Source organism: Equus asinus, unplaced genomic scaffold (genome assembly GCF_041296235.1).
Source record: "Equus asinus isolate D_3611 breed Donkey unplaced genomic scaffold, EquAss-T2T_v2 contig_438, whole genome shotgun sequence".
Lineage (NCBI taxonomy): Eukaryota > Metazoa > Chordata > Mammalia > Perissodactyla > Equidae > Equus > Equus asinus.
The window spans coordinates 45,872-60,000 of NW_027225114.1; positions in this window are offsets into that span (position 1 = coordinate 45,872).

The window sequence follows — 14,129 nt, forward strand, 5'->3', positions numbered from 1 at the left end:
GCTTTTTCCCCAGGTCTCCACGCCTTTGGGTTTTGTTTTTGCTTAACGATTGCCACCTGAGCTAGCCTCTCTTGCCCATCTTCCTGAGTTTCAGAGGGTCGATATCTCCGTGTTGCTTTTTCCCCAGGCCTCCACGCCCTTGTGTGTTTCTTTTGCTTAACGATTGCCACCTGAAGCCAGCCTCTCTTGCCCATCTTCCTCAGTTTCAGAGGGTAGATATTTCAGGGTTGCTTTTTCCCCAGGTCTCCACGCCTTTGTGTTTTGTTTTTGCTTAACGATTGCCACCTGAGCTAGCCTCTCTTGCCCATGTTCCTCAGTTTCAGAGGGTAGATATTTCAGGGTTGCTTTGTCCCCAGGGCTCCACGCCTTTGTGCTTTGTTTTTGCTTAAGGATTGCCACCTGAGGTAGCCTCTCTTGCCCATCTTCCTCAGTTTCAGAGGGTGGATTTCTCCGTGTTGCTTTTTCCCCAGGTCTCCACGCCCTTGTGTGTTTCTTTTGCTTAAAGATTGCCACCTGAGCTAGCCTCTGTTGCCCATCTTCGTCCGTTTCAGAGGGTGGATTTCTCAGTGTTGCCTTTTCGCCAGCTCCCCACGCCCTTGTGTGTTTCTTTTGCTTAAAGATTGTCACCTGAGCTAGGCACTGTTGCCCTGCTTCCTCAGTTTCAGAGGGTACCTTTTTCAGGGTTGCTTTTTCACCGGGTCTCCTCGCCATTGTATTTTTTTATCTTATTTTTTTTGCTTAAAGATTGCCACCTGAGCTAGCCTCTGTTGCGCTTCTTTCTCAGTTCTAGAGGGTAGATTTCTCCGTGTTGCTTTTTCCCCAGGTCTCCACGCACTTCCTTTTATTTTTCCTTAAAAATTGCCACCTGAGCTAGCCTCTGTTGTCCATCTTCGTCGGTTTCAGAGGGTAGATTTCTCACTGTTGCTTTTTTGCCAGGTCTGCACGCCCTTGTGTTTTTTTTCTGCTTAAAGGTTGCAACCTGAGCTAGCTTCTTTTGCCCATGTCCCTCAGTTTCAGAGGGTGGATTTCTCCGTGTTGCTTTTTCCCCAGGCCTCCACGCCCTTGTGTGTTTCTTTTGCTTAAAGATTGCCACCTGAAGCCAGCCTCTCTTGCCCATCTTCCTCAGTTTCAGAGGGTAGATATTTCAGGGTTGCTTTTTCCCCAGGTCTCCACGCCTTTGTGTTTTGTTTTTGCTTAACGATTGCCACCTGAGCTAGCCTCTCTTGCCCATGTTCCTCAGTTTCAGAGGGTAGATATTTCAGGGTTGCTTTGTCCCCAGGGCTCCACGCCTTTGTGCTTTGTTTTTGCTTAAGGATTGCCACCTGAGGTAGCCTCTCTTGCCCATCTTCCTCAGTTTCAGAGGGTGGATTTCTCCGTGTTGCTTTTTCCCCAGGTCTCCACGCCCTTGTGTGTTTCTTTTGCTTAAAGATTGCCACCTGAGCTAGCCTCTGTTGCCCATCTTCGTCCGTTTCAGAGGGTGGATTTCTCAGTGTTGCCTTTTCGCCAGCTCCCCACGCCCTTGTGTGTTTCTTTTGCTTAAAGATTGTCACCTGAGCTAGGCACTGTTGCCCTGCTTCCTCAGTTTCAGAGGGTACCTTTTTCAGGGTTGCTTTTTCACCGGGTCTCCTCGCCATTGTATTTTTTTATCTTATTTTTTTTGCTTAAAGATTGCCACCTGAGCTAGCCTCTGTTGCGCTTCTTTCTCAGTTCTAGAGGGTAGATTTCTCCGTGTTGCTTTTTCCCCAGGTCTCCACGCACTTCCTTTTATTTTTCCTTAAAAATTGCCACCTGAGCTAGCCTCTGTTGTCCATCTTCGTCGGTTTCAGAGGGTAGATTTCTCACTGTTGCTTTTTTGCCAGGTCTGCACGCCCTTGTGTTTTTTTTCTGCTTAAAGGTTGCAACCTGAGCTAGCTTCTTTTGCCCATGTCCCTCAGTTTCAGAGGGTGGATTTCTCCGTGTTGCTTTTTCCCCAGGCCTCCACGCCCTTGTGTGTTTCTTTTGCTTAACGATTGCCACCTGAGCTAGCCTCTGTTGCCCATCTTCGTCCGTTTCAGAGGGTGGATTTCTCAGTGTTGCCTTTCCCCAGCTCCCCACGCCCTTGTGTGTTTCTTTTGCTTAAAGATTGCCACCTGAAGCCAGCCTCTCTTGCCCATCTTCCTCAGTTTCAGAGGGTAGATATTTCAGGGTTGCTTTTTCCCCAGGTCTCCACGCCTTTGGGTTTTGTTTTTGCTTAACGATTGCCACCTGAGCTAGCCTCTGTTGCCCATCTTCGTCCATTTCAGAGGGTGGATTTCTCAGTGTTGCCTTTTCCCCAGCTCCCCACGCCCTTGTGTGTTTCTTTTGCTTAAAGATTGCCACCTGAAGCCAGCCTCTCTTGCCCATCTTCCTCAGTTTCAGAGGGTAGATATTTCAGGGTTGCTTTTTCCCCAGGTCTCCACGCCTTTGGGTTTTGTTTTTGCTTAACGAGTGCCACCTGAGCTAGCCTCTCTTGCCCATGTTCCTCAGTTTCAGAGGGTAGATATTTCAGGGTTGCTTTGTCCCCAGGGCTCCACGCCTTTGTGCTTTGTTTTTGCTTAAGGATTGCCACCTGAGGTAGCCTCTCTTGCCCATCTTCCTCAGTTTCAGAGGGTGGATTTCTCCGTGTTGCTTTTTCCCCAGGTCTCCACGCCCTTGTGTGTTTCTTTTGCTTAACGATTGCCACCTGAGCTAGCCTCTGTTGCCCATCTTCGTCCGTTTCAGAGGGTGGATTTCTCAGTGTTGCCTTTTCGCCAGCTCCCCACGCCCTTGTGTGTTTCTTTTGCTTAAAGATTGTCACCTGAGCTAGGCACTGTTGCCCTGCTTCCTCAGTTTCAGAGGGTACCTTTTTCAGGGTTGCTTTTTGACCGGGTCTCCTCGCCATTGTATTTTTTTATCTTATTTTTTTTGCTTAAAGATTGCCACCTGAGCTAGCCTCTGTTGCGCTTCTTTCTCAGTTCTAGAGGGTAGATTTCTCCGTGTTGCTTTTTCCCCAGGTCTCCACGCACTTCCTTTTATTTCTCCTTAAAAATTGCCACCTGAGCTAGCCTCTGTTGTCCATCTTCGTCGGTTTCAGAGGGTAGATTTCTCACTGTTGCTTTTTTGCCAGGTCTGCACGCCCTTGTGTTTTTTTTCTGCTTAAAGGTTGCAACCTGAGCTAGCTTCTTTTGCCCATGTCCCTCAGTTTCAGAGGGTGGATTTCTCCGTGTTGCTTTTTCCCCAGGCCTCCACGCCCTTGTGTGTTTCTTTTGCTTAACGTTTGCCACCTGAAGCCAGCCTCTCTTGCCCGTCTTCCTCAGTTTCAGAGGGTAGATATTTCAGGGTTGCTTTTTCCCCAGGTCTCCACGCCTTTGTGTTTTGTTTTTGCTTAACGATTGCCACCTGAAGCCAGCCTCTCTTGCCCATCTTCCTCAGTTTCAGAGGGTAGATATTTCAGGGTTGCTTTTTCCCCAGGTCTCCACGCCTTTGTGTTTTGTTTTTGCTTAACGAGTGCCACCTGAGCTAGCCTCTCTTGCCCATGTTCCTCAGTTTCAGAGGGTAGATATTTCAGGGTTGCTTTGTCCCCAGGGCTCCACGCCTTTGTGCTTTGTTTTTGCTTAAGGATTGCCACCTGAGGTAGCCTCTCTTGCCCATCTTCCTCAGTTTCAGAGGGTAGATATTTCAGGGTTGCTTTTTCCCCAGGTCTCCACGCCTTTGGGTTTTGTTTTTGCTTAACGATTGCCACCTGAGCTAGCCTCTGTTGCCCATCTTCGTCCGTTTCAGAGGGTGGATTTCTCAGTGTTGCCTTTTCCCCAGCTCCCCACGCCCTTGTGTGTTTCTTTTGCTTAAAGATTGCCACCTGAAGCCAGCCTCTCTTGCCCATCTTCCTCAGTTTCAGAGGGTAGATATTTCAGGGTTGCTTTTTCCCCAGGTCTCCACGCCTTTGTGTTTTGTTTTTGCTTAACGAGTGCCACCTGAGCTAGCCTCTCTTGCCCATGTTCCTCAGTTTCAGAGGGTAGATATTTCAGGGTTGCTTTGTCCCCAGGGCTCCACGCCTTTGTGCTTTGTTTTTGCTTAAGGATTGCCACCTGAGGTAGCCTCTCTTGCCCATCTTCCTCAGTTTCAGAGGGTGGATTTCTCCGTGTTGCTTTTTCCCCAGGTCTCCACGCCCTTGTGTGTTTCTTTTGCTTAAAGATTGCCACCTGAGCTAGCCTCTGTTGCCCATCTTCGTCCGTTTCAGAGGGTGGATTTCTCAGTGTTGCCTTTTCGCCAGCTCCCCACGCCCTTGTGTGTTTCTTTTGCTTAAAGATTGTCACCTGAGCTAGGCACTGTTGCCCTGCTTCCTCAGTTTCAGAGGGTACCTTTTTCAGGGTTGCTTTTTCACCGGGTCTCCTCGCCATTGTATTTTTTTATCTTATTTTTTTTGCTTAAAGATTGCCACCTGAGCTAGCCTCTGTTGCGCTTCTTTCTCAGTTCTAGAGGGTAGATTTCTCCGTGTTGCTTTTTCCCCAGGTCTCCACGCACTTCCTTTTATTTTTCCTTAAAAATTGCCACCTGAGCTAGCCTCTGTTGTCCATCTTCGTCGGTTTCAGAGGGTAGATTTCTCACTGTTGCTTTTTTGCCAGGTCTGCACGCCCTTGTGTTTTTTTTCTGCTTAAAGGTTGCAACCTGAGCTAGCTTCTTTTGCCCATGTCCCTCAGTTTCAGAGGGTGGATTTCTCCGTGTTGCTTTTTCCCCAGGCCTCCACGCCCTTGTGTGTTTCTTTTGCTTAACGATTGCCACCTGAAGCCAGCCTCTCTTGCCCATCTTCCTCAGTTTCAGAGGGTAGATATTTCAGGGTTGCTTTTTCCCCAGGTCTCCACGCCTTTGTGTTTTGTTTTTGCTTAACGATTGCCACCTGAGCTAGCCTCTCTTGCCCATGTTCCTCAGTTTCAGAGGGTAGATATTTCAGGGTTGCTTTGTCCCCAGGGCTCCACGCCTTTGTGCTTTGTTTTTGCTTAAGGATTGCCACCTGAGGTAGCCTCTCTTGCCCATCTTCCTCAGTTTCAGAGGGTGGATTTCTCCGTGTTGCTTTTTCCCCAGGTCTCCACGCCCTTGTGTGTTTCTTTTGCTTAAAGATTGCCACCTGAGCTAGCCTCTGTTGCCCATCTTCGTCCGTTTCAGAGGGTGGATTTCTCAGTGTTGCCTTTTCGCCAGCTCCCCACGCCCTTGTGTGTTTCTTTTGCTTAAAGATTGTCACCTGAGCTAGGCACTGTTGCCCTGCTTCCTCAGTTTCAGAGGGTACCTTTTTCAGGGTTGCTTTTTCACCGGGTCTCCTCGCCATTGTATTTTTTTATCTTATTTTTTTTGCTTAAAGATTGCCACCTGAGCTAGCCTCTGTTGCGCTTCTTTCTCAGTTCTAGAGGGTAGATTTCTCCGTGTTGCTTTTTCCCCAGGTCTCCACGCACTTCCTTTTATTTTTCCTTAAAAATTGCCACCTGAGCTAGCCTCTGTTGTCCATCTTCGTCGGTTTCAGAGGGTAGATTTCTCACTGTTGCTTTTTTGCCAGGTCTGCACGCCCTTGTGTTTTTTTTCTGCTTAAAGGTTGCAACCTGAGCTAGCTTCTTTTGCCCATGTCCCTCAGTTTCAGAGGGTGGATTTCTCCGTGTTGCTTTTTCCCCAGGCCTCCACGCCCTTGTGTGTTTCTTTTGCTTAACGATTGCCACCTGAAGCCAGCCTCTCTTGCCCATCTTCCTCAGTTTCAGAGGGTAGATATTTCAGGGTTGCTTTTTCCCCAGGTCTCCACGCCTTTGTGTTTTGTTTTTGCTTAACGATTGCCACCTGAGCTAGCCTCTCTTGCCCATGTTCCTCAGTTTCAGAGGGTAGATATTTCAGGGTTGCTTTGTCCCCAGGGCTCCACGCCTTTGTGCTTTGTTTTTGCTTAAGGATTGCCACCTGAGGTAGCCTCTCTTGCCCATCTTCCTCAGTTTCAGAGGGTGGATTTCTCCGTGTTGCTTTTTCCCCAGGTCTCCACGCCCTTGTGTGTTTCTTTTGCTTAAAGATTGCCACCTGAGCTAGCCTCTGTTGCCCATCTTCGTCCGTTTCAGAGGGTGGATTTCTCAGTGTTGCCTTTTCGCCAGCTCCCCACGCCCTTGTGTGTTTCTTTTGCTTAAAGATTGTCACCTGAGCTAGGCACTGTTGCCCTGCTTCCTCAGTTTCAGAGGGTACCTTTTTCAGGGTTGCTTTTTCACCGGGTCTCCTCGCCATTGTATTTTTTTATCTTATTTTTTTTGCTTAAAGATTGCCACCTGAGCTAGCCTCTGTTGCGCTTCTTTCTCAGTTCTAGAGGGTAGATTTCTCCGTGTTGCTTTTTCCCCAGGTCTCCACGCACTTCCTTTTATTTTTCCTTAAAAATTGCCACCTGAGCTAGCCTCTGTTGTCCATCTTCGTCGGTTTCAGAGGGTAGATTTCTCACTGTTGCTTTTTTGCCAGGTCTGCACGCCCTTGTGTTTTTTTTCTGCTTAAAGGTTGCAACCTGAGCTAGCTTCTTTTGCCCATGTCCCTCAGTTTCAGAGGGTGGATTTCTCCGTGTTGCTTTTTCCCCAGGCCTCCACGCCCTTGTGTGTTTCTTTTGCTTAAAGATTGCCACCTGAAGCCAGCCTCTCTTGCCCATCTTCCTCAGTTTCAGAGGGTAGATATTTCAGGGTTGCTTTTTCCCCAGGTCTCCACGCCTTTGTGTTTTGTTTTTGCTTAACGATTGCCACCTGAGCTAGCCTCTCTTGCCCATGTTCCTCAGTTTCAGAGGGTAGATATTTCAGGGTTGCTTTGTCCCCAGGGCTCCACGCCTTTGTGCTTTGTTTTTGCTTAAGGATTGCCACCTGAGGTAGCCTCTCTTGCCCATCTTCCTCAGTTTCAGAGGGTGGATTTCTCCGTGTTGCTTTTTCCCCAGGTCTCCACGCCCTTGTGTGTTTCTTTTGCTTAAAGATTGCCACCTGAGCTAGCCTCTGTTGCCCATCTTCGTCCGTTTCAGAGGGTGGATTTCTCAGTGTTGCCTTTTCGCCAGCTCCCCACGCCCTTGTGTGTTTCTTTTGCTTAAAGATTGTCACCTGAGCTAGGCACTGTTGCCCTGCTTCCTCAGTTTCAGAGGGTACCTTTTTCAGGGTTGCTTTTTCACCGGGTCTCCTCGCCATTGTATTTTTTTATCTTATTTTTTTTGCTTAAAGATTGCCACCTGAGCTAGCCTCTGTTGCGCTTCTTTCTCAGTTCTAGAGGGTAGATTTCTCCGTGTTGCTTTTTCCCCAGGTCTCCACGCACTTCCTTTTATTTTTCCTTAAAAATTGCCACCTGAGCTAGCCTCTGTTGTCCATCTTCGTCGGTTTCAGAGGGTAGATTTCTCACTGTTGCTTTTTTGCCAGGTCTGCACGCCCTTGTGTTTTTTTTCTGCTTAAAGGTTGCAACCTGAGCTAGCTTCTTTTGCCCATGTCCCTCAGTTTCAGAGGGTGGATTTCTCCGTGTTGCTTTTTCCCCAGGCCTCCACGCCCTTGTGTGTTTCTTTTGCTTAAAGATTGCCACCTGAAGCCAGCCTCTCTTGCCCATCTTCCTCAGTTTCAGAGGGTAGATATTTCAGGGTTGCTTTTTCCCCAGGTCTCCACGCCTTTGTGTTTTGTTTTTGCTTAACGATTGCCACCTGAGCTAGCCTCTCTTGCCCATGTTCCTCAGTTTCAGAGGGTAGATATTTCAGGGTTGCTTTGTCCCCAGGGCTCCACGCCTTTGTGCTTTGTTTTTGCTTAAGGATTGCCACCTGAGGTAGCCTCTCTTGCCCATCTTCCTCAGTTTCAGAGGGTGGATTTCTCCGTGTTGCTTTTTCCCCAGGTCTCCACGCCCTTGTGTGTTTCTTTTGCTTAAAGATTGCCACCTGAGCTAGCCTCTGTTGCCCATCTTCGTCCGTTTCAGAGGGTGGATTTCTCAGTGTTGCCTTTTCGCCAGCTCCCCACGCCCTTGTGTGTTTCTTTTGCTTAAAGATTGTCACCTGAGCTAGGCACTGTTGCCCTGCTTCCTCAGTTTCAGAGGGTACCTTTTTCAGGGTTGCTTTTTCACCGGGTCTCCTCGCCATTGTATTTTTTTATCTTATTTTTTTTGCTTAAAGATTGCCACCTGAGCTAGCCTCTGTTGCGCTTCTTTCTCAGTTCTAGAGGGTAGATTTCTCCGTGTTGCTTTTTCCCCAGGTCTCCACGCACTTCCTTTTATTTTTCCTTAAAAATTGCCACCTGAGCTAGCCTCTGTTGTCCATCTTCGTCGGTTTCAGAGGGTAGATTTCTCACTGTTGCTTTTTTGCCAGGTCTGCACGCCCTTGTGTTTTTTTTCTGCTTAAAGGTTGCAACCTGAGCTAGCTTCTTTTGCCCATGTCCCTCAGTTTCAGAGGGTGGATTTCTCCGTGTTGCTTTTTCCCCAGGCCTCCACGCCCTTGTGTGTTTCTTTTGCTTAACGATTGCCACCTGAGCTAGCCTCTGTTGCCCATCTTCGTCCGTTTCAGAGGGTGGATTTCTCAGTGTTGCCTTTCCCCAGCTCCCCACGCCCTTGTGTGTTTCTTTTGCTTAAAGATTGCCACCTGAAGCCAGCCTCTCTTGCCCATCTTCCTCAGTTTCAGAGGGTAGATATTTCAGGGTTGCTTTTTCCCCAGGTCTCCACGCCTTTGGGTTTTGTTTTTGCTTAACGATTGCCACCTGAGCTAGCCTCTGTTGCCCATCTTCGTCCATTTCAGAGGGTGGATTTCTCAGTGTTGCCTTTTCCCCAGCTCCCCACGCCCTTGTGTGTTTCTTTTGCTTAAAGATTGCCACCTGAAGCCAGCCTCTCTTGCCCATCTTCCTCAGTTTCAGAGGGTAGATATTTCAGGGTTGCTTTTTCCCCAGGTCTCCACGCCTTTGGGTTTTGTTTTTGCTTAACGAGTGCCACCTGAGCTAGCCTCTCTTGCCCATGTTCCTCAGTTTCAGAGGGTAGATATTTCAGGGTTGCTTTGTCCCCAGGGCTCCACGCCTTTGTGCTTTGTTTTTGCTTAAGGATTGCCACCTGAGGTAGCCTCTCTTGCCCATCTTCCTCAGTTTCAGAGGGTGGATTTCTCCGTGTTGCTTTTTCCCCAGGTCTCCACGCCCTTGTGTGTTTCTTTTGCTTAACGATTGCCACCTGAGCTAGCCTCTGTTGCCCATCTTCGTCCGTTTCAGAGGGTGGATTTCTCAGTGTTGCCTTTTCGCCAGCTCCCCACGCCCTTGTGTGTTTCTTTTGCTTAAAGATTGTCACCTGAGCTAGGCACTGTTGCCCTGCTTCCTCAGTTTCAGAGGGTACCTTTTTCAGGGTTGCTTTTTGACCGGGTCTCCTCGCCATTGTATTTTTTTATCTTATTTTTTTTGCTTAAAGATTGCCACCTGAGCTAGCCTCTGTTGCGCTTCTTTCTCAGTTCTAGAGGGTAGATTTCTCCGTGTTGCTTTTTCCCCAGGTCTCCACGCACTTCCTTTTATTTCTCCTTAAAAATTGCCACCTGAGCTAGCCTCTGTTGTCCATCTTCGTCGGTTTCAGAGGGTAGATTTCTCACTGTTGCTTTTTTGCCAGGTCTGCACGCCCTTGTGTTTTTTTTCTGCTTAAAGGTTGCAACCTGAGCTAGCTTCTTTTGCCCATGTCCCTCAGTTTCAGAGGGTGGATTTCTCCGTGTTGCTTTTTCCCCAGGCCTCCACGCCCTTGTGTGTTTCTTTTGCTTAACGTTTGCCACCTGAAGCCAGCCTCTCTTGCCCGTCTTCCTCAGTTTCAGAGGGTAGATATTTCAGGGTTGCTTTTTCCCCAGGTCTCCACGCCTTTGTGTTTTGTTTTTGCTTAACGATTGCCACCTGAAGCCAGCCTCTCTTGCCCATCTTCCTCAGTTTCAGAGGGTAGATATTTCAGGGTTGCTTTTTCCCCAGGTCTCCACGCCTTTGTGTTTTGTTTTTGCTTAACGAGTGCCACCTGAGCTAGCCTCTCTTGCCCATGTTCCTCAGTTTCAGAGGGTAGATATTTCAGGGTTGCTTTGTCCCCAGGGCTCCACGCCTTTGTGCTTTGTTTTTGCTTAAGGATTGCCACCTGAGGTAGCCTCTCTTGCCCATCTTCCTCAGTTTCAGAGGGTAGATATTTCAGGGTTGCTTTTTCCCCAGGTCTCCACGCCTTTGGGTTTTGTTTTTGCTTAACGATTGCCACCTGAGCTAGCCTCTGTTGCCCATCTTCGTCCGTTTCAGAGGGTGGATTTCTCAGTGTTGCCTTTTCCCCAGCTCCCCACGCCCTTGTGTGTTTCTTTTGCTTAAAGATTGCCACCTGAAGCCAGCCTCTCTTGCCCATCTTCCTCAGTTTCAGAGGGTAGATATTTCAGGGTTGCTTTTTCCCCAGGTCTCCACGCCTTTGTGTTTTGTTTTTGCTTAACGAGTGCCACCTGAGCTAGCCTCTCTTGCCCATGTTCCTCAGTTTCAGAGGGTAGATATTTCAGGGTTGCTTTGTCCCCAGGGCTCCACGCCTTTGTGCTTTGTTTTTGCTTAAGGATTGCCACCTGAGGTAGCCTCTCTTGCCCATCTTCCTCAGTTTCAGAGGGTGGATTTCTCCGTGTTGCTTTTTCCCCAGGTCTCCACGCCCTTGTGTGTTTCTTTTGCTTAAAGATTGCCACCTGAGCTAGCCTCTGTTGCCCATCTTCGTCCGTTTCAGAGGGTGGATTTCTCAGTGTTGCCTTTTCGCCAGCTCCCCACGCCCTTGTGTGTTTCTTTTGCTTAAAGATTGTCACCTGAGCTAGGCACTGTTGCCCTGCTTCCTCAGTTTCAGAGGGTACCTTTTTCAGGGTTGCTTTTTCACCGGGTCTCCTCGCCATTGTATTTTTTTATCTTATTTTTTTTGCTTAAAGATTGCCACCTGAGCTAGCCTCTGTTGCGCTTCTTTCTCAGTTCTAGAGGGTAGATTTCTCCGTGTTGCTTTTTCCCCAGGTCTCCACGCACTTCCTTTCATTTTTCCTTAAAAATTGCCACCTGAGCTAGCCCCTGTTGCCCATCTTCGTCGGTTTCAGAGGGTAGATTTCTCAGTGTTGATTTTTCCCCATTTCTCCACGCCCTCGTGCTTTTTTTTTTTTATTTCCTTAGATGTCGGCGCCTGAGCTAGCTTCTTTTGCCCATCTTCGTCAGTTTCAGCGGGTAGACTCTCCGCCTGCCTTCGACAGGCCCTCTGGACTGGAAAGCTTTCCTCCTCCCGTCATCACGGTCCTTCTCGGATGACGTGCCTGGTTTCGGTTTGACCGTCCCCGCCCGCCCTGATTTTCTAAGTCCTCCCGGGAACCCCGGGGGCGCTCCAGCCGCTCCGGGAAGCGGCGGCCTCCCGGCCGCACCGGCCCAGCCCGGCCCGGGCCGCCCCCTGGCCTCTCTGGGGGGAACTCTCCCCTTCCCCTTCCCGGTGATCGCCCGAGAAACCTTTTCCGAGTCCCCCTCCTGCGGCTGGGGCTGCGCCTTGGCGGCCGGGAGCCCGCGGGCGGACGCCCCGGGGCCGCACTGGGCCGGGAGGCTGGGTCCGAGGGGGCTCCGGGACGGGATCGGGCGGCCCGGCGGCCCGGCTGTGCTCCCCGGCGGGCCCGCGCTCCGGCTCCGTCCCGCTGAGGCGGTCGTCGGTCGCCGGGTGCCACCTGGCGGCCGCTTTTATATCGTCTCTTTCCTCCGGAGCTCCGGCGACGCGGGCCAAGGGACGGGACTCGGCCGCGGTGACCGAGGCAGAGTCCCGGGAGGCCGGCGTCGCTGGCGGGATCTGGCCCGGTGGCGCCGGGGCGTGAGCGCGACGCCCGCTCGCCGGAGATTGGAGGTGCAGGCTACTGAGGGAGGTGGCTGTCGCCGCGCCGCCCGGTGCCGGCCGGGGTGTGGGGCCTCCCGGACGGGTCGACCAGCAGCCGCCGGTGCCCCTCCGTCCCCGGGAGGGGGTGGGGGGCCGCCGCGGGGGAACGGGCGAGGGAGCTCGTCCCGTGCCCGGCCGTCGTCCCGAGGGCGGCCCGGTGGTCGGGCCTTCCGCGTCGCCGATCCCCTTTCCGCGCCCCGCTCCGGAGGTGGGCGACCGGCCGGGGCCTTGCGGGGGAGGCCCGTGGAGGGCGCGACGGGCTCGGCCGCCGGGCTGGCCTTTTCCCCACTGGTCTTCCGAGTCGACCGGCTCTGGCGGTGGGGACCGGGCCCGGTCCTCGGATGCCTCCTCCTCCGTGGCAGTTTTTTTTTCCAAGTCCCGCCCTGGAGAAGAGCGTGGACCGGCCCCGGGAGCCCTCGAGGGCGGGCCGGGGAGGGCGTCCCCGGCCCGGACGCGTGCCCGGGGTGGGTCCGGGCCGTCGGACCGGACTTCTCTCTCCGAGTTTCGCGGGTCGCGTCTTTGTCCGGAGGCGGGAGGGGGCCGGCTCGAGGCGTAGGTGGAGCCCCGGCTGAGGGACGGGAGCCACGGTCCCGCCCCGGGCCCGGTCGCCGGAGGCGCCTCCGCGGAATTCTTTTCTAAGTCCTGACCCGGCGACTCAGAGGGAGGGACCGACCGGTCCCGGCCCGCGCGGGCGGCCCGGGGAGGCTGTCCCCGGCTCCCCCTGCCGCCACGCTTCTGGGGTCGACCAGATGGCCCCGGGAGCTCCGGGCCTGGTGGCGATGGGGTCGTGCTTGGGGTCTGGTGGCCGTGGCCGTGATCCAGGGGTTCCCCTGGTGATCCGTGGGTGGGCCCCGTCTCCGGGCGCGGCGATTCTTGCCCCCGAATGGGTGGTTTTGTGCCGCCAGATAAGTGCTGACACGCTCTGCTCGGGTGACAGTCGCCCGAGAGCTTCCGGGTGCCTGGATGCGTGTGCGGGGAGGGCTCCGGGCTCTGGCCGAGAACCGGACGCCCGTTTCCACCCCCGCCGCTTGAGCCGCCCGCTGGGGCCTGCGCGCCGGCTCTTGTGCGTTCCAGGCGCCCCCACGACCGTGGTGCCACCTCCGGTCTCTGGTACCCGAGGGCGGCGGGGTTAGGGGCGCGGGGTCCTCTACCACGTGCACTCCCTGCCGCCGGCACCCGGGTGCGGTCGCGACTTACCCCATCCCACCGGCTCCGTGCCAGTGCGTGTCAGGCGTTCTCGTCCTGGGGTCGTCGCCCGCGCTTGCTGGAGGAGGAGAGGGGTCGGTGAGGCTGAAGCAGGCTCCTCCGCTCGCTGTCCTCGCCGGCCTTCCCTTGCTCGGGGGTCCCTCGCGTTATGCTGCCGACCGATGTGGTGATGCTGTGCTCTCCCGGGCCGGGCCTAAGCCGTGCCAGACGAGGGACGGACGTTCATGGCGAACGGGACCGCTCTTCTCGCTCTGCCCGCGGGTCCCCTCGCCCGTTCTCCCCCGCTGCGAGTGGCGTGTGGGAGGCGGCAGGGGTGCGGAATCCGGCCTGACCTCGCTCCCCCGCCCCGTGCCTCGTGGCGTGGGCGGTGTCGGGGTCTCCGTGACGCGGCGGATGCTCTGCCTGTGCCTCTTGGCTGTGTCTCGCGGGCGGCCCTCCCCGCGGTGGGGCGGGCCGTGTTGCCGCCGCGCCGCGCGCCTTCCCGGGCGCGTGAGCGCGTTCCCCAGGCCGTTGGCGGTGCCCCTGGAGCGTTCCAGGTCGTCCCTCAGGCGCCCGAGGCCGAGTGGCGGTGTCGTTCTCTGTTCCCGTCGGCCTCCTCAGGTAACCACTGCGCTGGTGTGTCTGAGGAGCGGGGGGGTCGAGTCGGTAAGGGAGGCGTGCCCCTCGTCCCCCTCGGGGGGGACGGGTGCCTCGTCGCCCCCCACGGCGTGCCGTGTGGGGGCGGGCAGGCTCGGGCGCGTGCCCGCGCGTTCCCCTTGCTGGGGTTTCCCCGCGGGTGTGGGAGTGACCGTGGCGGGCCGAGCCAGCGGCGTGGCGCTGGCTCTTTGGTTGGGAGGTGCTGTTTGATCGGCACCTCCGTCCCAGTCTCTGCCTCCCTTGGTCTCTCGGCCTGAGGGGAGGCACTGACTTGGGAGCCGCACAGGGGCCTTGTAGATCCCTAGCTAAGCCCAGTGTGGCCAGAGATGGCGAGCCCGGGGCAGCGCGGGCTCGCGGCCCTGACCACGGACGCTCCGACTTGCTCTAGGCCTTACCTCTACCGCAGACCCCTCCTGCATTGCGTGGCCATGGTGTCTGTA